At 37.4% G+C, this 27,853-nt stretch overlaps 1 protein-coding gene across 1 annotated transcript in view; it reads right to left on the reverse strand.

Annotated features, from left to right (window-relative positions):
• Positions 1-27,853, reverse strand: part of PREX2 (phosphatidylinositol-3,4,5-trisphosphate dependent Rac exchange factor 2) — a 288,146-nt gene that overhangs the window by 228,628 nt on the left and 31,665 nt on the right. The window lies entirely within an intron of this gene.

Raw genomic sequence — 27,853 nt, forward strand, 5'->3', positions numbered from 1 at the left:
GATCAGTACACCAAATACACACCAGGCACGAATTTAAAGTCGTTTACTAGTTAGGTGACTAGAAAGTCAGTGTTGAAAATGGATGGATATGAAAGAGAAATCAGAACCATTCTCAATGGAATTACAGTTACGCTTAAAACTATTAAAAGTAAAAATTAGAAAATTTATTGAGATAATTACAAGAAAATACTATAATAAAAGCAAACTTTTCTGAAGTGTATTTTGTCAATTTTTAAAGTCTTATTTTGTTAAATTTTGAGGTTTTTTTCTTATGTGCTTTTGCAATTTCTTTTTTTATTTTTTTAATGTTTGTTTATTTTTGAGAGTAATAGAGACAGAGCATGAGTAGAGGGGCAGAGAGAGAGAGATGGAGACACGAAATCTGAAGCAGGCTCCAGGCTCTGTGCTGACAGCTGTGAGGCTTGAATTCACGGACTGCAAGATCATGACCTGAGCCAAAGTCATTGGCTCAAAGTCTTTGGCTGACTAAAGCCAAAGATGTTTAACTGACCCCATAATTTCAATTCCTACCATCTCATCCTCATAGCTCAGCCCATAAAAAATAGGTTTATGGTAGCCATCTTTCTTGGATATTTAACTTCCATTAACTTAAGGCACTGAATTAAGTCAAAAGCAGATATCAAAAGCAGGAGAGGTGTTTTTAACATGGCACAAATGGTTAAAACATTGATTGTTTCAATTACCATCTAAGGAAATATGAACATTTACATAAAAATCAATAATTATGGCCCCTCTTCAAACATAAGGAAAAAAATCAATCCAGAGCCCACATTATTTAATAGTAGCCAAAGACCAGAGCAAAGGCAGGCACATGTTCCTTTCACTTGCTACAGTCATCAATTTTCCCTCTTACCTCCTATACCAAAGCTAAATGCTAATTGTTCTTTATTCTCACACCAATATTATTATCTTTTTTATACAAAATTCAATTTATTCATTTTTGTGACTTAGAATCTCTGTAGCCATTTTAATTTTCATCATATAATCTTGGGGTTTTGTCAAGGCCCTCTGGGCTTTTATAAATTCTTAATACTGATCATTCCAGAGTTCTATGTTTTAAAATGTCATTTAGTCTTTATGTGTTTGAGTGAGAAAGTACTCCCAAGATGAGAAGAGAAAACACTTAAAGGAAAAAAAAAAAAAGAAAGCAAGAAAGGAAGAAAATTTGGTGCCTATTTACTTAACACCTAGTTTCCCAAGGAATTCATGATTAAATCAGATGTTAATTCTCAGAAGTTACATTTTCTAGAGACAACTCTGAAAGCCATAGCAGTTAGTTTTCTCAAAGACTGAAAAAAACTCAATGTCCTTTATTTTAAACTATTAAATTTTTTTAATAAGGTAGCTTTTTGGCAATAAATTTTTCTTGGCTCATATATTCCAAGTATCATTTGATTCATGATGATCTTGTGTTCCTTGTATTGTTTTGGGTGATTGATGTCTCTTTCCGGAATGGTTAGGGATACACCAAACCTTAGGAAGAAATCAACTAAATAAATAAGATTATGAAGCACCCAATCTTTATAGTTAGCTGTTTTGAAATCCCTCTAAATTAATCATCTCCATGTTCCTTCCCAACATACCTAGAAACACCTGCCTACATATCTATGAAGACACAGGATATCTCATAGGGTGGGGTGCAGCCAAGGTTCTAAGCCTCAAATTACCTCATTCATTAAATTGGGGTAAAAATAATAGTACCTGTCTCAAAGAGAGGTGAAGAGAATTCACAGAGGTAATTTTTGTTAGCACTTTACGCAGTTCCAGTGCACAATCAGGACCAAATACTGATATTTCTGTTACTACTGCTATACCTACAGCCATAGTTCTATAATATCTACTGTGGTTTTAATTATTCCTGACACTAAAAAGAACAAAACTAAAGGGTAAGCTCCTTGTGTTCCCCTCTCTGCTCTTCTATTAACAGTAAATAAAATCAATTCAGGGGTGCCTGGGTGGCTTAGTCGGTTAGGCGTCAGACTTTTGCTTAGGTCATGATCTCGCGGTTCGTGGGTTCAAGCCCCGCGTCAGGCTCTGTGCTGACTGCCAGCTCAGAGCCTGGAGCCTGTTTCACTCTGTGACTCCCTCTCTCTCTGACACTCCCCTGCTCACGCTGTCTCTCTCTCTCTCTCTCTCTCCTAGAAATAAATAAAAAACATTAAAAAAAACAAAAAACAGTAAATCAATTCAAATGACTCTAACTTTGAGAATCCCTTGGTTCCAAAACAAATAACTCAAGGTTTTGTGGGGGAGGAGGGTGAAATTTACTGTTTACTAAAATATATGTATATTTCATATTGTTAAATTGTTTTGGATCTTTTCTTCTCAGAATTCCAGGCTTGCCCTCAAACGCAGTTCATGTTAATCTCTCAATTCATATTTTCTAAACATTAGAGAAGTTTAAAAATTAACAAATGGTAGAAGGTAGAAAAAATTTATTGGAGATCAAACTGTTAGGCATTAATAGAAACTGCAGCCCATCTCTAATCCTTGAGAGGATTTAGAGCATAAAGTATTAATAAAAAGTGAACAATGGATGTGGAATATAGCGAGAGCATGGCTTTGATTTCCATTAACTGCTACATGTTCTTGATATGGACAAAAAAATCACACAGGCTGATGAAGTAGAATGACAGGCCAATCTGAGAAAATCCACAGAAAATCAGGTACAGCAAAGACTATATTCTTGAAGTTGCCTTAGCTTTTCTGAATACTATCAACTCTTTACAGCACTGACTGACCCATTAAACAAAGATAATGTATTAGGCTAGGTCCCAAAATTAATATTAAAATCTATTCCTTTATATATTACAAGTCATAATATTTGTAAAAAAGCTTAAAGTAAAATGAAAAAAATGAACTTTTCATTACATTCAGAATTACAACAACAAAAAAAGGTATTTCAAATATCCCAGAACTTTTGGAGGCATTTCAGATAAAAGTATGCTTTAGGCTGCCAGTTGGTGATCAATACAGGATAAAACGAATTTCTAAAGGCAGTTCATAAGTTTACGTGAATATACTTGTGAAAATTTTTCTCAATAAGATGTCTGCTAAATTATTTTTAATATTACATAAATATTTATTCAGAGATGCCAGTAGACTATTGTGTCTCTAATATAATACTGCATATTGTGCTGCTCAGGAATTTACAGTGATATCAGATAACTTAAAAAACACAGCACAATGAAAGAAAAGGCTAAGCGGGAAGTACAAAGCACACTGTATAGATAATATTCTCAAGCACAAATTTTTCTCTGGCACAGGAAACTGGTCATTTCCCAAATTTAAAATGCAGAGCACTATTCCTGTTTAAGTCGTTATTTGAGAACTCAGTTCCCATGAAAAGGAAATGTAGCAGTGGGGGAAGGAAAAGTATTTAATGCTGGAAAACAACCCAGAAAAAGAATAAGGGTCCTAACATGAAGATCAGTCTCCTCCTGGCATCCATACCCTCCTTTTATCTCACAATCTGATCTAGTTCACTGTACCATCCCACGAGGTATAGAAAAAAGATTTTTTACATTCACTTCATGATAAATATCTATTTCAACTAATGCAAAGAACTTTTTCATTGAGAAATTTATGTACCTATTTTACCCTTAGGAATGACTCTTAAAATTGTTCTCTTGTCCTTACAACACATATGATTTTTTCTGGCAACATCCTATTGCCCCTTCTGACTTACCATAACCCTTTCTGTTCCTTTTTTCATGCTTACATATTCAATATACCATCTGCTTCTGAGCTGTAGCTTTGTTCCCTTTCTTTTTTTTCATTCTATTTGAACTCTATTCCTAAAAGGAACTAATGTATAGTAATGTTAACAGTTTGTGTTGGGCCAATACAAAACAGAAGAGAGCCCAGAAAATACCTTAAGTGGAAGGGAATTTGGTATTTGAAATAGGTGGTATTTTAAATCAGTGGGGAAGGAATGCACAGGTTGGGACAATAGGTAGTCCAGTTTGCAGACTTTGACAAAATAAAATGGAAGAAGGTGAAGTGGTTAAAAGCTTGAACTCTAGAGCCTGTCTGCCTGGGCTCAGATCCCAGCTCTACCAAATACTAGATATGCAACAGCTCACCAGTAATTTTACCTCTCTATGGCAGGCTTGACATCTATAAAATGAGAGTATTATGATATCTACTCATACAGACTTGATGCAAAGATTAGATAAATTAATATACATGAAGCAACTATTACATCAAAAACCAATATATAACTGTTAGCTATTATTAATGTTTTTTATGTCACCAAATATACATGCAAGATGCTATTTTCATTAAAATAAAGCACATTTAATCTCTGAAGGAAGACCTTCAAGGAGATTCATTCTTTTTTATAACATCCATACAAGTTATAATCAATGCATTAGTAAGAGGATTAGGTACTGTATGCATATAAATATGTAAAATATCTGAGAACTGTCTTTAAGTCATTCATAATTTTTATTCATAATCTGCTTTGTAAAAATTACATTAACAGACAGCAAAAAGTCAAATATCTGAAAGCCTTTGCTTAAGAAATATGAGAAAAAATAACTTCGAAAATCTGGGATAACAATTATTATCAATAATCCCATTATGTTTCAAAAACCAAGAGGACAATAAAATAGGAAATATCATAAGTACTTCTGCATACTTCATGAACCAAATAGGAGCCAGCAAAATACTATCAATGAGTTCATTTCCATGGATATTAGCTTGCAGCTCCATCAACAGCTGAATATTCACGAAGCAAGCTGGGTGCAGGTAAACAAGAAAACTTCCCTTATCAGAAATGAAAGCAATTATAACAACAAAAATTTTATGCACTTTTTTTTGGACCTGGGTGCATAAAATAACAAAGAAAAGGCTAATGTCTCTTCATTACTTTATGGATTTCATTATAAAACCACAAACATTTGCAATAGATTTGCTTAACTTCTGCAAAACAGCAAATATGCCCTAATATCGGCAGTTTTTTGGTTCCTGAAGACTTTAAGTCATCCAAGAAAACAAGAAGCAGCCTTTTGGGGATGTAAATGAAATTGTCCCTAGGCTGAGGGCACATAACTAACACGGGGTAGGGCAATTATTTGCAGACCTTAGAGCTTGAAAATGCAAATAATATAAAGAACAAACTGAACAATAAATTATTTTTTTAATGTTTTATTTATTTCTGAGAGAGAGAGAGAGAGAGCGTGAGCAGGGGAGGGTCAGAGAGAGAGGGAGACACAGAATCCAAAGCAGGTTCCAGGCTCTGACCTGGCTGTCAGCACAGAGCCCGACACGGGGCTCGAACCCACGAACCGTGAGATCATGCCCTGAGATGAAGTCAGATGCCTAACTGACTGAGCCACCCAGGTGCCCCTGAACAATAAATTAAAACCTAATCAGAACTACACTCAATATCTGGGGTATGTCTGGAAGTCCTAAGCACCGCCAGCAAGTAGACTTCAGGCAGCAGTGATACTATTCAGGGAGATGGGAGCATGTGATGCACTGTACCTGTTCTGAAAGTTACACCTATATATAGATGCTGCCCAAGGTGGAATGGGGAGAAGAGGTGGGAAGAAGCGAGAATGGCATCCAGGGAATAATTTTTATTATCATGGCCTCTTCCAAATGCAATGGGATTTAGGTTTGGGCCCAGGGCTGATTAAAAAAAAAAAAAAAAACAAACAAACCTGGAGTAAAAATCAGAAATAAAGGAGAACCTAACTTTATAGTATGGAGGTGTACTGTAGAGGTGGATTATCAGCCGGAATTTCATCCCAGTCTACTGGATTTCCAACAGTAAAACTAATTCTAGACTCAGCTTCCCAGAATGAAAAGGAATCCTCTTTCCCTTCTAGCTTAGCCAGGGCTGTCTCAGAAGATACTGGGGGAGCTGAGCACACAGATCCTGGAGGACCAGGAAACCACGAACGAGCTGCTTCCTTCATGTCAATTGTAAAATTACACATTCTGATCAAAGAATAATGGCAGCAACCAGATTTCAAAATTTCATATTCAACAACACATCCTGGAATCTGGCCATCCCATTTGGAAATTAATGCATATGTCTTGAAGTATCTGCACAATTTTACCTCTTGTCACTGGACAAGTAGGAACATTATTATCCTTATAATAGGAGAGATATTTGTTGGTATATCTACTCTATACCAGGCTCTGTTCTAGGCACTAGGTAGAACATGATGAACAGGCCAATTTCCTGCTCTCAACAGTGTGTTTTCTATAGATGAGATATGCAAAAGATAAACCACTAAGTACACGATTCGATTTAAGGTGGTGGTGAGTACTATGAAGAAAAATAAAACAGAATGATGAGAAGAGTGAGAACATGGTAGCTGGGGGAAAAGTCTCTGAAAAGGTATCATTTGAGGACAGACAGACCTTAAGGCATGGAAGAAGGCATGGAAACATCTAGGAAGGAACAGTAGGCAAAGGCAGACACAGATGAAGCAGAAGTGTGTGGACCTATGGGAGGGGCACAGTGGGTAAAGTGGTATAAGGGAGAAAAAGAGAAGTAAGAGAAACAGTTGACATACAAGGACATATCCCAGAAGGCCCAGGGATCATGGTAAGGATGTGGCATCTTATTTTCAGTGTGATAGAAAACCACTGAAGTGTTTAAGCAGAAGAGTTGATCTAAAGCCCACTGCAGCTACCGTATGGAATGTTGACTACACGGGAGACCAATTGAACTTTTACTAACATAAGACAGGGGAGAGGTGATAGTACTGTGGCTTGAGGTGGTAAGAAGTGGTCAGAACCTGGTTATGTTTTGAAACCATTGCTGGTGGGATTTGCTGATGAATCAGATGTAGAATGCAAAAGAAATCCAGGTTGTTTCCTAAATTTTTGATCTGAGCAAATGAGTGACCACTGGTGCCATTTAGTGGTATGGGAAAGACCAGGGGAGGACAGAGTTGGAGAAAAACATCAAGAGTTCTTGTCAAAGTAATACATAAGCAACAGGACAGATACAACCAGGCTGAGTAGAGGGTAGAAAGGAATAGCTAATGCCTAATGTTAGGCAACACAAGTTCATAAACTATTAAAATTAAACTTATCTTTTAAATTCACATTTTATAGATGCTATTTTTTCTAAAGTCAAACCTGAGGTCAAAGGGACAAAACAGAAAAAATGATAGGACACTAAAAGCACACTGAAGTGTTCATGATCTGGTGTGTTTATCCCTCATCGCCTTGTGCTAAATTTATAGTCCTGAAACACTCACCTTCTCCCAGTCTCCCCATTAATCACCTTGTGCCTGTGTCCTCACCATGCCCTCTGCCTGGAATATACTTCTCCACTCCAAACTTAGTCAACTTCCTCTCCTCTTTATCAGTTCAGGTGTTCTCTTCTCCAGGTAGCCCTCCATTAACTCTCCAGGCTTCCAGAATTCTGCTCTTTGAACTTCCAGAATGCCTGCCCCACACACTTCTCCTCGTGCTTGCACCTCATGCACTATTTGATTGTATTGAATTTATACACCCCTTTCCCCCAACTAGCCTGAAGCTTCTTGAGAATAAACACAGTATTTTAACTGCCTTTATACCCAAAACAATGGCCAATGCTTTGCACATAGTATGAATTCTATGTTTGACAAATGAACAATAGTCTGAATGAAAGCAATAAGGAATCTCTGGGTTTCAGTTTCTTCATCTATAAAACAGGGACCAAAAATAGCATCACCTTATAGAGAAGGGAAAGAGGTAGAGGATGAGATCACCGAGGTAATGAGGAAAATGTGTAGGACCTTGTTGAATAATAAGGACTTTCAATTTTACTCATAGTGAAAAGGGGAGGGTTTTGAACTGAAAAGCAACAGGACTTCGCCTATGTTTTAGATGGAGTCTGGTAGCTTACTGATAATAAAAAAATGGGATGGAAGCTCAGAAGCAGAAAGATGATTTATGAAGCTATTGCATCTCTCATGAGGTGAAATGAATTTTGTTAATACCTCCATAATTAGAAATGTTTTTCAAACATACACACACACATACAAACAAACAAACAATTGTGATTAATAAACACCTATCCAAGTAATCCCCTTTGCTATTTCTGAAAAATATTTAAAATGCCAATTAAGGAAGAGCTGCATGACTATTTCTTCTGTTTTCTGTTTACTTCTTCTTTTAAATATTCCCTTCTGTTCTACAGACTAAATTAAGGAAGCCATCAAACAATATTAGTAATAAATAGTGTCAACAAATGCTTTCTTATTAGGTACTACTTCATTAAATAAGAATAAATGAGATGTGGCCATATTATGTTCTTCTTTATTCCAAAATGATGTAAATGAATGACAAACTCCCATTGTCAAAAGTACATAGTTGAGGGAATATGGGTTCAAAAATGAGATGTGTTGGGGTGCCTGAGTGGCTCAGTTGGTTGAGCATCTGACTCGATTTCAGCTCAGGTCCTGATCTCACAGTTAGTGGGATCCAGTCCCACATGTGGCTCTGTGCTGACAGCAGGGACCCTGCTTGGGATTCGTTTTCCCTCTCTCTATGGCCCTCCCTAGATTTCATTCTCTCTCTCTCTCTCCCTCTCAAAATAAATAAACTTTAAAAATAAGAAATGAGAAGCAGTATACACATATATATTTTTGTAGGAATTGTTAATCTTTAAGAAAATTATTAACTATTTTAATCAGGAAGTTAACTGCATCAATATTAAACTAAAAAATCTAAATTAAGTAGATTGTTTTATATAGATTGGCATGGTCCTTTTCTCAATGGCAAGAAATATAAACAACTTTTAATTCTCATTAGGCTCAAGTAAAGACAGGCATAACTGATTTGATGTCCATTCACTTAATAGTTAAGTAAATGAGGGGCACCTGGATGGCTCAGTCAAGTGAGCATCTGACTTTGGCTCAGGTCATGATTTCACCATTCTTGAGTTCAAGCCCTGCATAGGGTTCTGTGCTGACAGCTCGGAGTCTGGAGCCTGCTTCCGATTCTGTGCTCCCTCTCTCTCTCTGCCCTTCTCCTGCATGTGCTGTCTCTCTCTCTCAAAAATAAATAAATATTTTAAAAATAGTGAAGTAAATGAAAGCAGATATGAATGAATGGACATGAAATAATTACTCACTGCCAGATGTCCAGAAAAAGAAAGTCAGCTACAGAATAATTAAGGTTACTGTACAAACTTACTATTTCTATCACAAGGAAAAAATGACAAAGGGTCCAATTTTTTCACTAGTTATTAAAAAATTATCTCAATGTTTCAATTATCCTATAAGGTTGGATACAATCTTTGCTGAATTTTAACAATGGAGAAACTGAGTCAAAGAGGTAAGGTGACTTCTCCAAGGATAATAGCCAAGATATGAGGGAGCCTGGATTCAATCCCTGTTGTACGCGGCACCAACTCTCTGACCCCTCACTGGGTCATGAGACCCATACTCCCCCACAGGTAAATTAAAATAGGCCAGGAGACTTCATGTGGAGGCTGAAATAGAAACCCAATTATGTTCAGTTTCTAAATTTGATTTCCAAAGTTCCTATCCCTGTTTTGGAAAAGGATGCCACTCCTTCATATCTTTTAGGACAAAAATCAAATAAGCCTCCTCTGTTTAAGGCTACTTGACTTTGATTATATTGACTTTTTCTCTAACTGAATAAAAATCACAGAATTTGAGTAACCTTGTATTTCTGTAACATAATACTGCTTACAGAAGAAAACTGAACGGAAATCCTTTCCTCTGACCCTAATTATAGCATGTAAGTTGAGACCACATTAAAGAGCACAATATAAATGAGTACCTACTTTCAGCTAACAAATTCCAACAATTACCAGGGACAGACCAAAAACTTCCTGGGTAGCATACTACTCACTAGTTTCACCTAGGAAATATAAGAAATGTGCCCCCGTGTGAATGATCTTTCACCATGTGAGCAAGTTAGATACTTAAAGAGTTACTTTGTTTCCCTTCAAAATTACTATATTACTACTACAGAGAGGAATACAGGGGCTTATAAAGAGTTTAGGACATAGGATACAACCCTGAAATAGTCTTCAGAAATCTTTCAAGAATAAGTACTAATGAAGTCAAAGTAGCAAGAAAATGTCCTTTGAAGATGACCAATGGAGTTAATAATGATAATAATTATACTAAGCATTAATTCTCCAGAAAGCTAACTGCTCCCTTTATGATGTTAAATGTGAGTTTTGCCCCTATCAAAACACCCTCAATTAAGGAAATTAATAGGCAAGCCACAGTCTGAGAAAAAAACATCTGTAATACATATATCTGACAAAGGACCCTTAAATAGACTATATAAATGATTACAAATCAATAAAAAAGAAATACTATACTATTTTTAATGTTTATTTATTAAAATAAATTATTTTATTATTATTTATTTATTATTATTTTATTAAGGGGAGGGGCAGAGAGAGAGGGGAACAGAGGATCCAAAGGAGGCTCTCCACTGACAGCAGAGAGCCCAAAGTGAAGCTTGAACTCACGAACCACGAGATCATAACCTGATCAGAAGTCAGATGCTTAACCAACTGAGCCACCCAGGTGCCCAAACACTATACAATTTTTTAAATGGGTAAACACTTGAGCGGAAAGAAGATAATAGAAGTACCAACAAACACTTGAAAGGGCACTTTAGATCATTAGTTATCAGGAACAATCAAATTGAAATGAGAATAAAATACACTAAATACCATGAACTAAATAAAAGACTAACAATACCAAGTGTTGGCAAGCATGTGAAACACTTGGAATTCTCATTCATTGCCTGTAAGAATGCAAAATAGTAAGTACAGCCACTTCAAAAAAAGTTTCCTATAAAATTAAACTTACATTTTCAGGATGACAGAACAATTCCACTACATGGAATTTACTCAAGCAAAAGGCAGACACAGGTCAACCTAAAGGCTCATGTTACAACAGTCACAGCAGCTTTATCCATAAAAGATAAAAACTGGAAACAACCTAAATGTCTATTAAGTGGTAAATGGATAAACAAACTATGTTCTCACTATGAGCTATAAATACTGAGAGTATATCATTTTTCATATATATTATCCATTAAGATGCATTTTAAGTTATAACTGATACTTAGATACCATCTAATAAAACAACTCAGGTTTTCACTTGTGTTGACAATTTTAAAATTTGCAATGTAAATATAGTTTTCTCAAAAAAAAAGATTGAATATGATGTGATATCTTGGATAACAAAGCACTGTAAAAGGAAAAACTAATTTTGTCTATCTGTTGTACAAAAATTATTTTCAAATTGCAGTATTATATAATCAAGTACATATATCTGGTTTTATCTAGGACTACCAATGATACTCTAAAAACGAGTTAAAGTGCCAATCATCAAATATCTTCAAACTAGGAATTTATACCATAGTCTGTCTGTGATATATATTAGTGAAAATTTAAAAATTAAAACCAATAATAAAAGGGCTTATAAGAAAATGTTATGAATTATACTAATTATAAGGAATTTTAACCATGAAAAGCCATGTAAATCTATTCCATAGCTTTATAATAACTCTAAAATTTACACTTCCATTATCCATAAAATTATCATTATGTATCATTATATATGGAGGGCAGTCGATATACAGAGTGCACCAAGTAATTAGTGTAAAAGAAGAGGAGAAAACTATGGATGGGAGAGAAGGGAAGAGGAAAGTAAAGAAAAAAGATAAAAGGAAACAGAATTCTTCCCCTTAAAGTGCCTAAAATTTAGTTTTAGGATAGAATTATATCTATTTGAACTATATTGAAACTGTATAGAGTTTCCTTAGCATAAACTACCTTCTAGGATCTAAACCCTGTGTCCTCCCCAGGCACAGCTCCTGTTTTTAATGTGCCCTGGATTTTACACTGCCTGACACATAGCATAAGCTCCATGAACATCGGTTAACTCATTATCTGGACTTCATGGTGAAGTAGTTCTCCTGAATATTTAGTTAGCAAAGACAGTTACTGGTAAGATTCTTTTTTAAAAAAAGTTCATTTATTTATTTTGAGAGAGAGAGAGAGAGCAGAGACAGCAGAGGGGCAGAGAAAGAGGAAAAGAGAGAATCCTAAGCAAGCTTCATGCTGTCAGCACATCCATTGTGAAGCTCTCTCAATCCCACAAACCATGAGATCATGACCTGAGTAGACATCAAGAATCTAGCCCAGAAGCTCACACATAATAGATGCTTAACAACAACAAAAAAAAGTTAAATTAAATTCACTGGGTATAACTATTTCATTATTCCAGTGCTCTTTTTCAAATTCAAATTTTCCAACTGCTTACTGTAGGATTATATGTAAATAACTCAGAATCATCTCTAATATCTCCTTCAAGTACAGGAAGATATTTCATTCAAGATTTAAGAAAATTAGCTGACATTAATTAGTTGACATCAAAAGGCTGTAATCAGTGAAAGAATTCTCTCTCTTCTCTGCTAGAAAACTCAGAGTAACACATTCAGTAACAATATTAAGGCAACTCCAACAACTGAATTTTTGTTAAGTGTGAAATACCTGTCAAACGCAAACAAGACATTTCCTGGGCTAGGCTAATGCAAACTTCTTCCTGGTGCATGTTAGTAGACACCTGCTTTAGGACCAAAGTGGCACATTTCTGAGATAGTAAGTCTATAGCTTTGGAAGAAAAGAAAGCATGATCTGGCTTGCATTAAATGTATGCTTTAACCAGTGGAATCACCCAGGACCAGGTAATAGTAGATTAGCAATAATCAGCTTAAAATTATATAAAATTGCTACATATCATTCCTACAGAACTTAATTTACCTTTTCAAATTTTTTTTCTCAGTCATTTATCTTCTGAAAGTCATCCCATATTTCCAATCACTTTCTCCTTCCATCACCAGTGTTATTAATGATAAGAACTGTATCCAACGCTCTATATAAATTCAGTCCATCCTTCAGTAATCAAAGTCCACTTTCTTCATGAAGATTTCCTCCCAACCCATATTATTTTTTTCTTAATTAGATCACCAGTAGAATTTACTGGATAAGATGTGCAATAAATAGCTATTGAACTGAATATTCTAAACTCTCAAAAAAGTTGTTATTCGACCTAGTTGTTCTTTCTAAGAAACTAAAATTATAAATGCAAATTGAACGGTTCATCTTCAATCCTATGACTACAAATGGATATTATCTGGAAAAAGAACAGTCTAACAAACTATGCTATACAGTCAGAAAGTATAGTCAAAGCAAGGCATTAATTTGAGAAACTATCTGTATTTAAAAGAAACAGAATTCTTAAACAAAGAACACCTATATCTAAATACTTACAAATCTAGGACAAATCTTAATTATTTCCTCATCATTAAAAGAAAAAACAAAAAACAGAACATCTTGAAATCTGCTTACATACTTAAGCCAAAGAAAATTTCAAGTAGTCCAAGTTCTGAAATAAACAGTCCATGATCTTCAACAATTATTTTTTAAAGTAAGCAATACAATTTTTTCATCACCTCAGATTTTCCCAGAGAAATGTGTTCAGCTTAAGTTTTCCTTAGGAATAACTAATTGTATTGCCCTGTTTTTCTAAGGTATGAGTTGTGACCCCCTACATCTTCTGAAAGAATTCTGTTTGGTTCCTCTAACATGAAGACAGTTCCTATTATGTTCAGATGAATAACCCAAACTAATGGAATCTGAGCCGTTGCTACAGAGGCTATGAAAAATAAGCTTTTGACTGCTTTTAAATTGAAGTGCTATCATTTGGGACCTATGGTCATGGTGCTATTAACAACGATGTTTCTTGCAAAATACTGTTTTAAGAATGCCTAAACTATTATACAGTATATTAGAACATTAAGGAAGAAAACTGTGTCTTAAAAAGTGCTAATTATTAATGTTCCTTAGTCTCTTTTTTAAGGTTATTTATTTATTTTGAGAAAAAGAGAGTACATGAGCCACTCAGCCACCCCTAATATCCCTTAGTCTTAACTGTTAATTTAAAAAGGCTCACTGTCTGATTAAATCAGATGTTTAAAAAATTATTAATGTTCATTTATTTTTGAGAAAGAGTATGAGTGGGGTACAGGCAGAAAGAGAGGGAGACACAGTATCCACTGCACGCTCCAGGCTCTAAGCTGTCAGCACACAGCCTGATGTGGGGCTTACTCACAAACCGTGAGATCATGACCGGAGCGGAAGTCAGATGCTTAACTAACTGAGCCACCCAGGAGCCCCTGCTTAAATCAGATTTTAAGCAATGTTCCTTAAATTGTAAAACACTCTGCGGGCACCTAGGTGGCTCAGTTGGTTAAGCATCCGACTCTAGATTTCGGCTCAGGTCATGATCTCACTATTTGTGAGATCAAGTCCTGCCTCGGGCTCTGTACTGACAGCACGAAGCTGGCTTGGGATTCTCTCTCTCCTTCTCTCTGCCCCTCCCCAACTGGCGTGGGTACATGGTCTCTCTCTCTCTCTCTCTTTCTCTCTCTAAGTAAATAAACTTTAAAAAATTAGAAAATACTCTATTTCTCCAGGTTCTTAAATACATCTTAGCCCAAATATTTGTTGAATGAATACATACTAAGAAAATGTTAATCATACTTCTCAGCTGAGACTAAATGAGAAATTTATAGAAACAGAGCAAAATTAAGATATTAAGTTGGTTGGGGTTGTATCTTAACACTAGAGATTATAATATGATACTTTTATCTTTTCTGAGCCACAGAGATAGCAAGGAAATGGGACAAATGTCCTTGATTTGACCTTCAGGCCAATATGACATTCCTGCACCTGTAGCTTAGCTTTGGCGTAACAAAGACCAGTCTATACCAGTTCCAGAGAAAGTAACACAAAGAAATTGTGTAGCTCAATATAGGTCCTGTCATTGGAAAGACCAGGTCCTCATCAAAAATATGTATAAGCTCTCTTTTATAATGCATTGCTTATACTATCTTTTCAGTATCTCTGTCATTGACTAGACTTTCCTTAATAAGGATGAAAAACTATGAAGACAGTTTAATTTATAATAGAGGTTTACTATGTTTAAAAGGTGAGAAAGATTCGTATTAAAAATTCCAGATTTTTTAGATTACGTCTTAAAAATTTAGATGTCCTCTCTACACTGAGGGCCACACACACTCCCTGGCAGCAATTGGCTAAAGCTGAGTGGTACTATCCTCCTTGGGCTCCCCAGTCCTCACCACTCCTTAATGTTTATCCTTGAGCAGCTTTGGTCATTTTTGTTTCCTGCCTTACCCCACAAGTATTTGAACCCCTTAGTATGAAGGTTAAGCATGTGAACTCTGTAATTAGTCTACCTGGATTAAAAGGAACACAATGCTCATTGTGTGAGCATAGGTATATTTCTTTCTTCTTTCTGCTCTTTTGTTTTTTACTTGTAAAGTTATAATTATTTTAACTACTTTGCAGAGGTGTTGGGGGAAATTAAATATAATTCTGACATCAAGCACATGACCCAGTGGATCCGTAAGTGTACTTATTATTAAGGAAAACACAGACACACACAAGTGGGCCCAGATTAAAAACTCCCTCTATTCCACTGTATTAGGTGCATAGAGCTATAACTTCTGTTAGGCTTTCAGCCTTAGTCCAAAGGAGTAAGGCCCATGGCCCTGGTATGATCTAGGTAGGCTACTGGGAACCTTAAGTGAGGTGGACTGAGTGCTCAAACTCAGTGCACTGTATCAGTTATTGCTGGCTTCTCTATCACCTGTGTAGGCTGTTTTGTTTTTGTCTTTGATTTTTTGAGAGAGAGAGAGAGAGAGAGAGAGCAAGAGCAGGTGCAAGCAGGAGGAGGGAAGAGGGAGAGGGAAAAAGAATCTTAAGCAGCCTCCATGGTATCAGTGCAGAGCCTGACATGAGGCTAGATATCACTACCATGAGAGAGCCAAAATCAAGAGTCAGACACTTAACCCGACTAAGCCATGCAGATGCCCCAGGCCTGTAATGGTTCTTATAGCTACATATTACAACCACCTAGGGAGAGTTTAAAAACAAAAGCCCAAGCCCTGCACGAAGCCAAACAAGTCAGATCTATTAGAGTAGATCTAGATATATCGTTAAAGCTCCCCAGGTGATTCTAATGTACAGGCAGGCTTGAGAACCAGTGATCCATGGCATGGAGAGCACCAGCCCTACCCAGCCATTTACAGGACTATGAAAGATTTACTGCAGAAGTTCACATTTTTACAGATGAGCAGCTTAGGAAGCATTAAAATCCAGAAATTGTTGATTCATCTGGCAGAAAATATTCATTTTGTAAACATGCCTGCATTTTGGATTATGTGAGTTACATGTTTTTTAAAATACGGAGATGATTGTTTTAAGAATTACTGTACCCCTACACAAATTTTAAATGCCTGTTTAAGTGTACTCCACAGCCTGAGGGATAGTAATTTTGAATCTGCAGAAGGTGACTGAATTTAGCAATACCATATTAAGTAATTAAAGAGTGACAGATAAAACTATTTTTACTTAATAGTGAGACAATTTTGAATCACTATGGTGAAGTCAAAGTTTTCTACTTAAAAATGGCAAAATCATCAATAGTTTTACAGGAAATATAGAGAAACATTATTAACACATTGCTAATCATATGTATAAACTCTGTGCTACTTTGGCTAAACAGTTTAAATACTTATTAAATTACAGTTTTATAGAAAATAAAATATTAGTATTAATCTTTAGTATTCTATATTTAATCAGATCTGGAAATTTTAATTATTAAAATATCTAAGATTTAGATATTTAAAATACATTTAACAATCATTCTTAGGCAAAATTTAGGTAGAGGGATAACTAATTTTGGAAAAAAAATCTATCTTGAGGAAATTTAATATTCTTTGTAGTCACTAAATTAGAATACCACTTGTATTTAAATGTAAATTTAGACTTGCTCCACTTATTTTAGCATCCAACTTTTAAATGAAATATTACCTTTCTTTTGTTCCTTCTTCCATATCCATATCTCATGTATTAATTTTTCTCTCTTTTCCTCCAAATGAGGGTCACAAACCCAGATACCTACAGGGCAGGAGAATCATACAAAAACAGCAATGTGGTGGCAGGTAGTCAGGTCCCCAGGCAGAGGCCACAAAATAGTAGCCTGGATGTTCTGCATTTTAAAAATATGGAAATCTCAAATAAATATGCAGAATTTGAGCTTATTCTGGAAAACCAGGAGCTCTTGGTTGGAGGTCCAACCAGTTGGTTGCTGCCCCTTTGGATGGGTCATGGACTCCTTCCATTGTACCAATCACCACCACCTGCTTGTCATATATACATTACCTGCCTACCTTCAGGAAGCTTCTGAGTTTCCAAGGTTTTCACAAAAGGATAAACTAATCAATAAGAGACTCCTAACTCAGGCCCAAGACTCTACAACTAGGGGGAACCTAGAAGATGAAAAGTGAATAGTGGGCAGGAACCCTGGGAAACAAAGAAGACAAGCAAAGTCTCCTATACATATTTTGAGCAAGCCAGGAGATGGTGTGGTATAGTGGAAAAAGAAGAGTCGGGCAGACCTGTGCTTGAATCAAGGGCTCTACCACCAACACTGGCAGGATAGGAAACTGGGAAACTTGCTCTCTGTGGACAGTGGAGCTATCAATCTCTCTCTGAAGAGGACTGTGGTGAAGACTCACTAGGTTGAAGAGTGCACTGTGTCATGCACATGACAGGGCACAGAAGACTCAAGGAGTGGTAGGGGAAAGAACATGGGACCTTTGGTAGAGAAATCTGGCTTCAAATCCCAGCTGCATCCCTCATCTCCATGAGCTTCAGTTTCTTCCTCGGAAGCAACATCACTGAAGGAGCGACATAAGACCAATGCAGCATCCAGTGCGGAGTGCGTTCACCCTCCAACCTCTGTCATCATCAATCCTACTGCTCTGACTCTAGCCCTAGTTCCACTCCCAGAGGAGGAAGGGGAAGAGGAGAACCAGCTAGAACTGAGGGCAGGCAGATGCTGAGTAGCTGTGGACTCGGTAGCATTTTAGAAATTAAAAGAATGGGAAGAGAGGCAATCCAAAACTGTATGACTAGAAAGCAGAAGTGTTTCAATATTTTGGGGGGTATCAGAGTGAGGCATCCATGATATGAGACGGCAAAACATGAAAGGGAAGATGAGGGGTGGTCATTCAAATTGAAAAAGTATCTTTGAGTAGCTGTCATTCTGCCTTATGCGGACTGCAAAAACACTGTGCATATGTATGTACATGGGAATGTTCACATACACACACACACACACACAATGTTCACACACACACACACACACACACACACAATTTCTGGTCCTCCAGAATTCCCAATGAGGAAGACTGACCCATTCACAAACACCTAATACGAGACTTGCCTGAGTAAGTAACAATCTAGAAATAAGGATTATCAGAGTGTAGGGAAGAGAGAAGTCAAATGAAAGTAAGGGGATCCTGGACAACTCCTTAGAAAACGTGGAATTTAAGCATCACAGACCAAGGAGGGTTTCAGTAGAGAGGAAGATATGGGGTAATGGGCATTTCTTACAAAAGGAACTTGTGAGGTCAGAGCCAGGGGCAGAAACTATGGGGTCTGTTTAGGGACAGTCAGTCCAATGCACGAGTTGAGGGACTGGGAGAAACAAGGAAGGAGATGAACCTGAAATGGTACTTGGAGAGGAACGGTCAGTCTTTTGGTAACTGAATCTTTGCCCCCAATGCATATAGCTTTCCCTACGGAGAGATAACCCCAGCATCCCTGCAGAAGTACGGTGGATTGGAAAGGAATACTAAATTTTCTAAAGGTGCCCCAGCCAGTACAAAGAAAAAAGAATCGAGCTTTAAGATGCCAATAGTGGCTCTGGGGGCGCCTGGGTGGCTCAGTCGGTTAAGCATCTAACTTTGGCTCAGGCCATGATCTCACGGTTTGTGGGTTTGAGCCCCACGTCAGGCTCGGTGCTGACGACTAGCTCAGAGCCTGGAGCCTGTTTCATATTCTGTGTCTCCCTCTCTCTCTGAGAAAGCCCATCATGCTTTCTCTCTCTCTCTCTCTCTCTCTGTCAGAAATAAACAAAACATTTAAAAAAAGATACCAATAGTGGCTCTGAATTGATGTATTTAGCACTGCGAGCTAAATGTTTCGCTAACTTAATTTCAGGGAATGTTGAACAGCTTTACATACTTCTGGAAAGATGAAGGTATTGATAATAAAATGAGAGCAAACAAACACACCAGATATGAATGATTCTAATCATCTTTAACTTTCAGTGAATTCTAAAATCTGACACATTACTCCACTGACAAGAGCTTGAAAAGTCATGTGGTCACTTGAAGTTTCCCATCTTGCTGTTCTTCTCAGTTCCTCACCATGTCCTACAACTTCATAAGGTAGCAGGGATACATGGTAGTACTGGGGATACAAAGTCAAACCCCTGCCTTTAGAAGGCTACACAAGGACAGAAGTAAATGTAAATCAGTGACTTAAACCCAGTGAGATAAATCATGAAGTGTTACAGAGAGCTCAGAGACCAATCCAACTATAATATCTACATACCGTACCCTGCACGCTCAGGTGTATAGCACACTAAGAGCAGAGGCTTTATCACAAGACTTGGCTCCCAGCTGTGCCACTCACTAGCTGGGTGATTATGGCAGTTGTTTAATCTCTCAGTGCCTCAATGTCCCATCTGTAAGAAGGGAAGAATAAGGGTGCCTACCACAGGGAATAACTACGAGAATGGAAAGAACTTACATATCCAATGCACTTAGTACTGCACCTTGCACACTAAATCATTTTCATTAGTACAACCTGATTAACCTGAAAGAGATCCTAGAAAAATGTTAATCTTTTCCACATTTCTCCTGTCTCTAGCCAAAAGAAGCATTATGAAAATGAACTTTTCTCTCACTACTCCTTTGCCAACTAATGAAATTAACCTTGAACTTCCATCCCCCAGGTGACAGCTGCCTGAGATCTTTCCACCACTACATATGTCTTCCTATTTACAAAGCTTTCTGAAAGTCTCAAGTAGAGCTGTGTTCCCTGGTAGAAACCACCTGGTTCTGATAATAGAATTAAAGAGACATCATTCTGGATATTTTTGGTGGGTACTTCTGGTTGTGTGCGAGGCTGGAGTAGCTCTACACCCCAGACAAATGGTGGACACCAGGACCAGCCAAGCCCAAATGCCCTACAGCCTTACTTCTCCCAAATGTTTGGCCATGCCAGGGAAGAGAGTCTCCTACCTAATTCCCCTTCAGCACCGCACCCCTCACCCCCGCTGACTCAGCAGCCCTGTCCAGGATTCCCTGCCTCTGATTTCAGGATTCACAGGCTTCCCTGCTTAGCAATGAGAGGTCTGGTATTCCAGAGAAAAAAAGTTGTTTTCCCATCCCTGATGATAAGGAAAATTAAGTTTCATCAGTGCACAAGTCATCACACAGAAAAACTGCTCTAATCCCGGCATTTAGATCCAAAGTGAAGTACCTTCTCAATAACTCATCAGAATTTTAAAAAGATAATGTGGTGATATCCATTGCAAATATGTTAGCATCATTGTTAAGTATAATCTAAAAGCTGTGTGTATTTAAATTTAAAAAAATAAATTAATTAATTAAAACATGGCCAGTAGAATTAATATGTATAACATAGTGTCAAAAAATTAGAAATAACAGTCCTTAGAGAAAAAAATCAAATTTCCCACGATGCTACTACTTTACCAAAAGCATCCCCTTTATTCTCATCCCTCTAAATCAAAATCTGTTAATTAGCTTGGCAGCAAAGCAGACCAAATGCTGATGAGTGTTCAGGATGCTATTGTGTTTGGCTTTGAAAACAAGTCATGATTAGGAAATCAACATGGGAAGCATACTTCACACATCCAAAAGCATTTTCTCTGCCTAGCAACTGGCAAGAACTTAGTGTGTTTTCTCTGCTTCTATGTCATGTTGCTCCGGTCACTGGAACTATGTGGTAGCTGCAAAAAGAAAGGGGAAAAAAACTTCTGCATTTAAGCAGTAGCACAAATTCAGCCTGAAAGCTGCTGTGTGTGGGGACCTGTGTGACTGGGCTCCGTGCCTGCCAGTTCCTCGCCAAGGAAAGGACAGGCAGCAAGGCCCCTCCCGCCACCCCCCCCCCTTCGACCTTGGTTTCCTCCTCACCCCACATTGCAGCTAGGGACCTTCAGCATTTCCTCTTCTGGGAAGGCTGGGAATTGACTGTTTTTATGAAATGAACATGACCTAGAAAGGCATTCAGCATGATCTGCTTGTGCACTTGAAAGAGTCCTTAGCTGTACTTCCCATCATAAAGTGGTTGAGCTTGTGTTTACTAAAGCACAGCTTGAACCAGAGGACAAGTAAGTCTTCCTTCCAGGTGAACAGCAACAGATCATTGGCACTGAATCACCACTACCACTCCTGGCTTGCATTTCCACATGGGAAGTCACAGAGATTAATTTCTTATCAACTAACAGAATTAGCTAAATAAATGAAAGCTGGCAGTAATTATTATAATTACTTTATTTGATTGGGCATACACCACTCATATACAGATATGTATATATGCCTGTTGGTATATGGTAACACCATGTGCTGGACCAAACTCCAAAATCTTGAAATTCAATACCATCATACACTTTGTCATAAAATATGTTGTTGTTCAACTGAAAAAAAAAACCATAGTCCAACAATTATTTATTAAATACTATGTGCCTGCCACTGAGCTAGCTTCTAAGGAATAATTGACAAATCAACATGATCTCATGAGTTTATGATCCAGTAGAGGACACTGATAAGTATAAAAATAATTGCAATAAAGTGTGTGGCATATAAATGTATTTTCAAGGTTCAGAAATAGAATAAAAGATGGAGTATCAGATCTTCCTAAGGATGAATAGGGAAAGGCTTTACTAAGAAGCTGATTCCTTACAAAGGTTCTAAAGAATGGATAGAAATTCTTCAAGTTGACAGAAAAGAACATTTAAGATAAAGAAAACAGCCAGAACAAAGACATAATGACACACATTCCCAGAGGAACACTGAGCACACAGGTACATTGATCTACTCCTTTACCTGTATTAACTCCACCTTCACAACAATACTTTGACTTAGGCACTAATATCCTCCCTACCTTACAGGTGTGAAAGTCGGAGACAGAAATTAAGAACTTCTTCAGATCACCTGGATGCCTCAGTCAGTTAAGCGTCTGACTCTGATTTTGGCTCAGGTCATGATCTCACCATCCGTAAATATGAGTCTCATGTCCAGCTCTGCACTGGCAGTACAGACCCTATCTCTCTCTCTCTCTCTCTCTCTCTCTCTCTGCCCCTCCCCCTGCTCATTTTCTCTCTCTCTCAAAATAAACTTTTAAAAAAGCAATTAAGAAAAAAGAACCTCTTCGGGGCACCCGGTGACTCAGTTGGTTAAATGTCCAACTTTGGCTTGGGTCATGATCTCATAGTTAGTGAGTTGGAACCCCACACCTGGCTCTGTGCTGATAGCTCAGAGCCTGGAGCCTGCTTGAGATTCTGTGTCTCCCTCTCCTCTGCCCCTCCCCTGCTCTCGCTCTCTCTCTCTCTCAAAAATAAGTAAACAACAAAATAGAACGTCTTCAGTGATTATGTGGCTTCAATCCAGACCATGTGGATTCAGAGCCCACATCCCTGATACCTACTGAGGAGGAACACAGTAATACTTAGTGGGTAATCAAGGAGTGAATAAACAAACAAAACAAAAACTAATTTGTACTTCTGGAGCAAAAATCCAAGGGGTCTGGCAGAATGGAGGGGACAGAGAAAAGGTGCCACTGGAAATTTGATGGGGAGTGATCTCAGAAGGGCCTTGAGGCCAGGTCAACTGCTTGAAACTTCTGTGGACACTCTAGGTGAGTGAACACAGTCAGCTCTAGAAAGTCAGTATAGAAAGTTCACTATCATGAAGGGTAGGGGCTTTTTTGAGTGAAGAATGGAGGCAGAGACCTCAATTGAGGAAGCTATTATGATAGTTCAGGTATGAGAATTTAAACTAGGTGAGAGTGAGGATGTAGACAGTTGATATTGCAAAGCATATGTAGATTCAAGCCTCACTGCACCTGCGTGGCTGGGCAATGCAGGGGACCGTCCAAAACCATGCATCTGTGCAACTGAGTCAGGTAAGGGAGCATTCATCTTTTCGTGCAAAAGCCCTCTGGGCACCTGAGGGAAACAAAGTTTGTTTCCTCCACCATTAATTCACAATCATTCATATACAGATACCAAAGATTCAGAATCTGTTTTCAGTAAAGTTTGTTTCTAAAGATGTATACAAACTTAAAATTTTAGGAATTAGCATATCTGTTTTTAAAAATTCTCTATGGACTACATAAAGCAAATGTTCTGCAGATGCCTTTCAGTGTTGTCTAAAGGGATTAGAAAAAAAGGATAAAAATGAGAGATTTATAATGTGGCTCAATTCACATAAAGAAATGAGTAACTGCATACCAAAATTGACATATTCCAAGAAATGCCACAAAGAAGATGCCAAAGGCCATGCCAAAACTGAGCTTCAGGTCCTTTAGAGAGGGTAAAACAAGTACACAAGTAACCATTATATAAGACAGGAAATAATAAGCAAGAACGTTCTGGGCAGAGGTGGGGAGGACCTAAAGGAAAATATAATCCCATTCCAGTTTGAGGATCAGAAAAAGCTTTATTTTTTTTTAAAGATTTTTATGTTTATTTATTTATTTATTTATTTATTTATTTATTTATTTATTTATTTATTTTGAGAGAGGGAGAGAGAGAGAGAACATGAGCAGTGGAGAGGCAGAGAGAGAGGGAGACACAGAATCCCCAGCAGGCTCCATGCTCTGAACTGTCAGCACAGATCCTGATGTGAGGCTCAAACCCACAAAACAGGAGATCACGATCTGAGCCAAAATCAGATGCTTAACCAAATGAGCCACCCAGGTGCCCCCAGAAAAAAGGTTTATACAGTAAGGAGCATTTTAGGTTTGTGTTGAAAGGTTGTATACATGAGGAAGGATATAAAGAGTTAAAATATGTAAGCTGTTCTTATACATAAAATGTAAGTCTATTTATGTGATCATCAACTGCCACCTGGTTCTCTACTAAACTCCCAAAGGGAATGATATGTATTTCCCCTGTAAAGAATGAAGATTCTAATATTTGTCAGTGTTTCTTTTGCTGTCACATCCCCTTCAATCCATTGCCACCAGCGGGGAAATGCTGCAGTGCAAACAGCATGTGCTTTGGAGCCATAATAAAAATTAAAATATAATAACAAACTTTTATTAAACATCTACTATGTACTAGACTCATTATCCTTATTATCCACACTTTTAGATTGGAGAACTGAGGCATGGAGATATGTAACTCTCCCAAGTGACACAGCTGGCAAATGTTGCAGCTGAATTCAATCTACTTAATCTTCCTTTGTTCACTGGTAAAAGAAGGGATAGATAATAAACTCCACCACCCAAGTTTGTTGTGATGATTAAGTCAGATAGTGTGTATAAAGTACCCAGCTGAGAATCGAGCACTAACAGGCACTCATTTCCTAATGGCTATAATTATTATTTCATCTCAATTTAGCAACTAGGTCATTTCCCACCAGTCAGACCTCCAATGAAACCTCACACACAGCCCTACCACATGCCCAGGGCTCGCTGGCATCAGGGCTCCTAAATGCATCCAGCTGAGGCCATCTGGTTCACATACATCTTAAGGCTATCAAGAGTGTCGTATTTTACATTCTCAGACATCTTCGAGTAACACTGAAGGTCATTTGGCAAAATGCCTACAAATCACAGCGTTACTGACAAGTTGGCACCCGTCACAGCTTGAACACTCCCAATTCACAGAGAACTCATTATCTTAGAGGTATTTATTCCAAAGTTGTTTACATCCCTATTGACAATGAAAATCGTTAGAAAGATCATTTCATCATAGAACTAAATCTAGTCCTTGGACTTCCAGTTAGTGTCTATTGCCTTCCCTCTAGACAATTCCTGCTTTCAACAACTGTCTTGTCTCCTTTATTCAATAGGAGGGTTGATAGCTTCAGTTTCATTGTCTCTTTTGTGTGCAGTCTTCTTCCCAGACCTTTCACCGTCCTGGCCACCTTCCCCATCTATTCTTTTCTCTGTGATTATCTCTTAAAATATGGCCACCAGAACTAAAGGAAATACCTTCATTGAGGGTAGAAAGAAACTTTCATTCTTCTTTACCCACATCTTTCTGGTAAGACCATATTTGTTTTCTTAATAGCCTCTAATACTATTCCCTTCTTTTAGGCACTTGTTTAAAACACTAATGTTTTTTTCCTAGTTATTTGTAGAATTGTAGAAACTTGGACTTATGCCTTTAAATTTTACTTTCTTATTTTCAGGCCATCATATCTCCCTGTCAAAAATCATTTTGTTGCTTCCTTTGTCAACCACATTAACATCTATTCTATCAAGTTGCCCTCTGCGATTTCACCCAGGTCGATGAATAGGGAAGAAGAAATAAAGAAAAACATGTTCAGTGCTCTATGGAGCTCTAATGGAGGCTTCCCTCCATGTCATCTGTAGCATCTGTACTTTAGGAATGTCCAGCTGATCTACTTATTGGCATGAGAACATGCTGGGATTTTCTCCCATTTTTCATATCCTTTTCTGGCTTTTTGGAATACCCAATCCTATTCTTTTTGCAGATCAAAAGCCTACTTATTATTCAACTCTTGTTAATTCTACCAAAGCATACTAGTTCCTATACTACTGCCCTGTTCCGAGACAAAAAGGAGCAGGACTCTCTGGGGGAAAGCTGAGCTCTTCCATGTCTGGCATTGGGAACGGTAACCTTCCTTCTCCCAAGTCTTCCCCTCTCTTCTGCATCCCAGTGTCTCTTGACCTCTAAGAAAATGGCAATTACCACTGTTTCCAAAACATATCAAATCTGTTTCGTCTCTGTGCCTCTGTCTTACCCACTCCCTTTACACAGAAGATCCTTCCTTTCACTTCTTTGTTCAAATCCTTATGCTTCCTTCATGTCCCAGTTCCAATTTTATCTGCTGTGTCATACTTCCTGCACCCCCTTAGGCAGTATGAGTTTCTCTGATCCTACTTTGGTCATGTGTTTACTGGATGTCATACTGTATCTGTCTACATCACTAGTATTTCCAGTAGACTGTGATCTCCTCTAGGGAAGAGCCATGTCTGTGAAAATGGAAGTCCCAGAGTAATATTTGCCCCACAACAAACATTCAGCAAATGTTTGCTGAATAAATACATGAATGGGATGCAGGAGATATCATTTTATTAATAAAAATACAAGGATTTAAAGGAACAATGATGAACTAAATTAGAAAATGCATGGCATTTGCTCATAAACACATACAATTTAAGCTTGGTAGTTGAAAATATTCTTTAATCTTTTTATATATCCTGATTTTTTAGCATTAACAACCACAAACCACAAACTATAAAACCATCTGAAATTAATCTGAATCTTTATGTCACTCATTTTTTTTGTCCAAGAGCTACACTTTACCAAAAATGAAAAAAAAGAGTCTGGCACATTGGAGTCAAACTTTTCCATATGGTTTTGGCACTTAAGTAAATCTGCTAGAATGGAAAGTAATCAGATGTGGCCTATTTGGAATAGTTTTATCATTGCAATTTTTAAAGTAAATAGTCCAAATGTTACAGCAAAGAAGCAAAGAATAATTCCTCAAGCTGATTAGCTGTGAAGAATAAAATATTATAATTTTAGTCCCCCTTAATTGATACTACAGTAAATGATATGATGCAGTTCTAAAACATAACTCATTGGATAGAAAATATGTACTCTAGGACTATTCTCAAGTTACACAAACCAATATAATTTATTAGTTCTATCCTAACAAGTGATTCACCGAAGCTTATAACCTTTAGGTATGATAATAGTACACAGAAACTTCAGTTGTTTATTAGTATCCTTTCTTTAACACTATACGGAAAAAAAAAAAACAATTATCTTTCTCATGCTATTTGCAAAACAATAAACAATAGCTCTGGGCAGATGGAATATATTCCAACAAACTGCTCTTAATTCAGCAGGAATGTCTGATTAAAAAGATATTCCCTATTTTTTGTACTTAAAGACTAGAGTAGAAACTCCATGATTAATTTAGAACTTTTTTTTGGAAAAGTCAGGCATATGTGCTTTAAAATCTCTAAATGAACAATCAATGCATTTTTCCTGAATAATTAAACTTCTTGGTAGGCATTATGATGAGAAAGAAAATAGTATATAACCTAATCATTCATTATACTCTAAAATGACATATAGGATACTTATAGAGACAAAGCTAAGGCAGTGCAAAACAGCCATAAACCAATTCAAAACCACACAACAGAAAGGTGTATATATGTTTACCAAAGACATTTATGAGAACATCAACAGCAGGACTCTCCATATTAGTTGACAAATGGAAACCACTCCAATGTCCATCAATAGAATGGATAAGTTGTGGTAATACATCCATAGAATGGGATACTATATGGCAATAAAAAAATGTTTAAATTACAACTACAGATAAACTGCACAAAAGTAATGAGATATTAAAGATACAAGACACAGAAAAGTATATAGTTGACCCTTAAACAACATGAGTTAGAACTGCATGGGTCTCCTTATAGGTAGATTCTTTTTAATGTTTGTTTGTTTGTTTGTTTGTTTGTTTGTTTGTTTAGAGAAAGAAAGGGATAGAAAGCGAGCAAGGCAGGGGCAGAGAGAGTGGAAGCCCGAGAATCCCAGAAGGCTCTGCACCAGCAGCACAGAGCCCAACGCAGGCTCAAACCCATGAACCATGAGATCATGACCCGGGCCAAAAACAAGAGTCAGATGCTTAACAGACTGAG

This window comes from Crocuta crocuta, unplaced genomic scaffold (genome assembly GCF_008692635.1).
Source record: "Crocuta crocuta isolate KB4526 unplaced genomic scaffold, BGI_CrCroc_1.0 scaffold141, whole genome shotgun sequence".
Taxonomy (NCBI): Eukaryota; Metazoa; Chordata; class Mammalia; order Carnivora; family Hyaenidae; genus Crocuta; species Crocuta crocuta.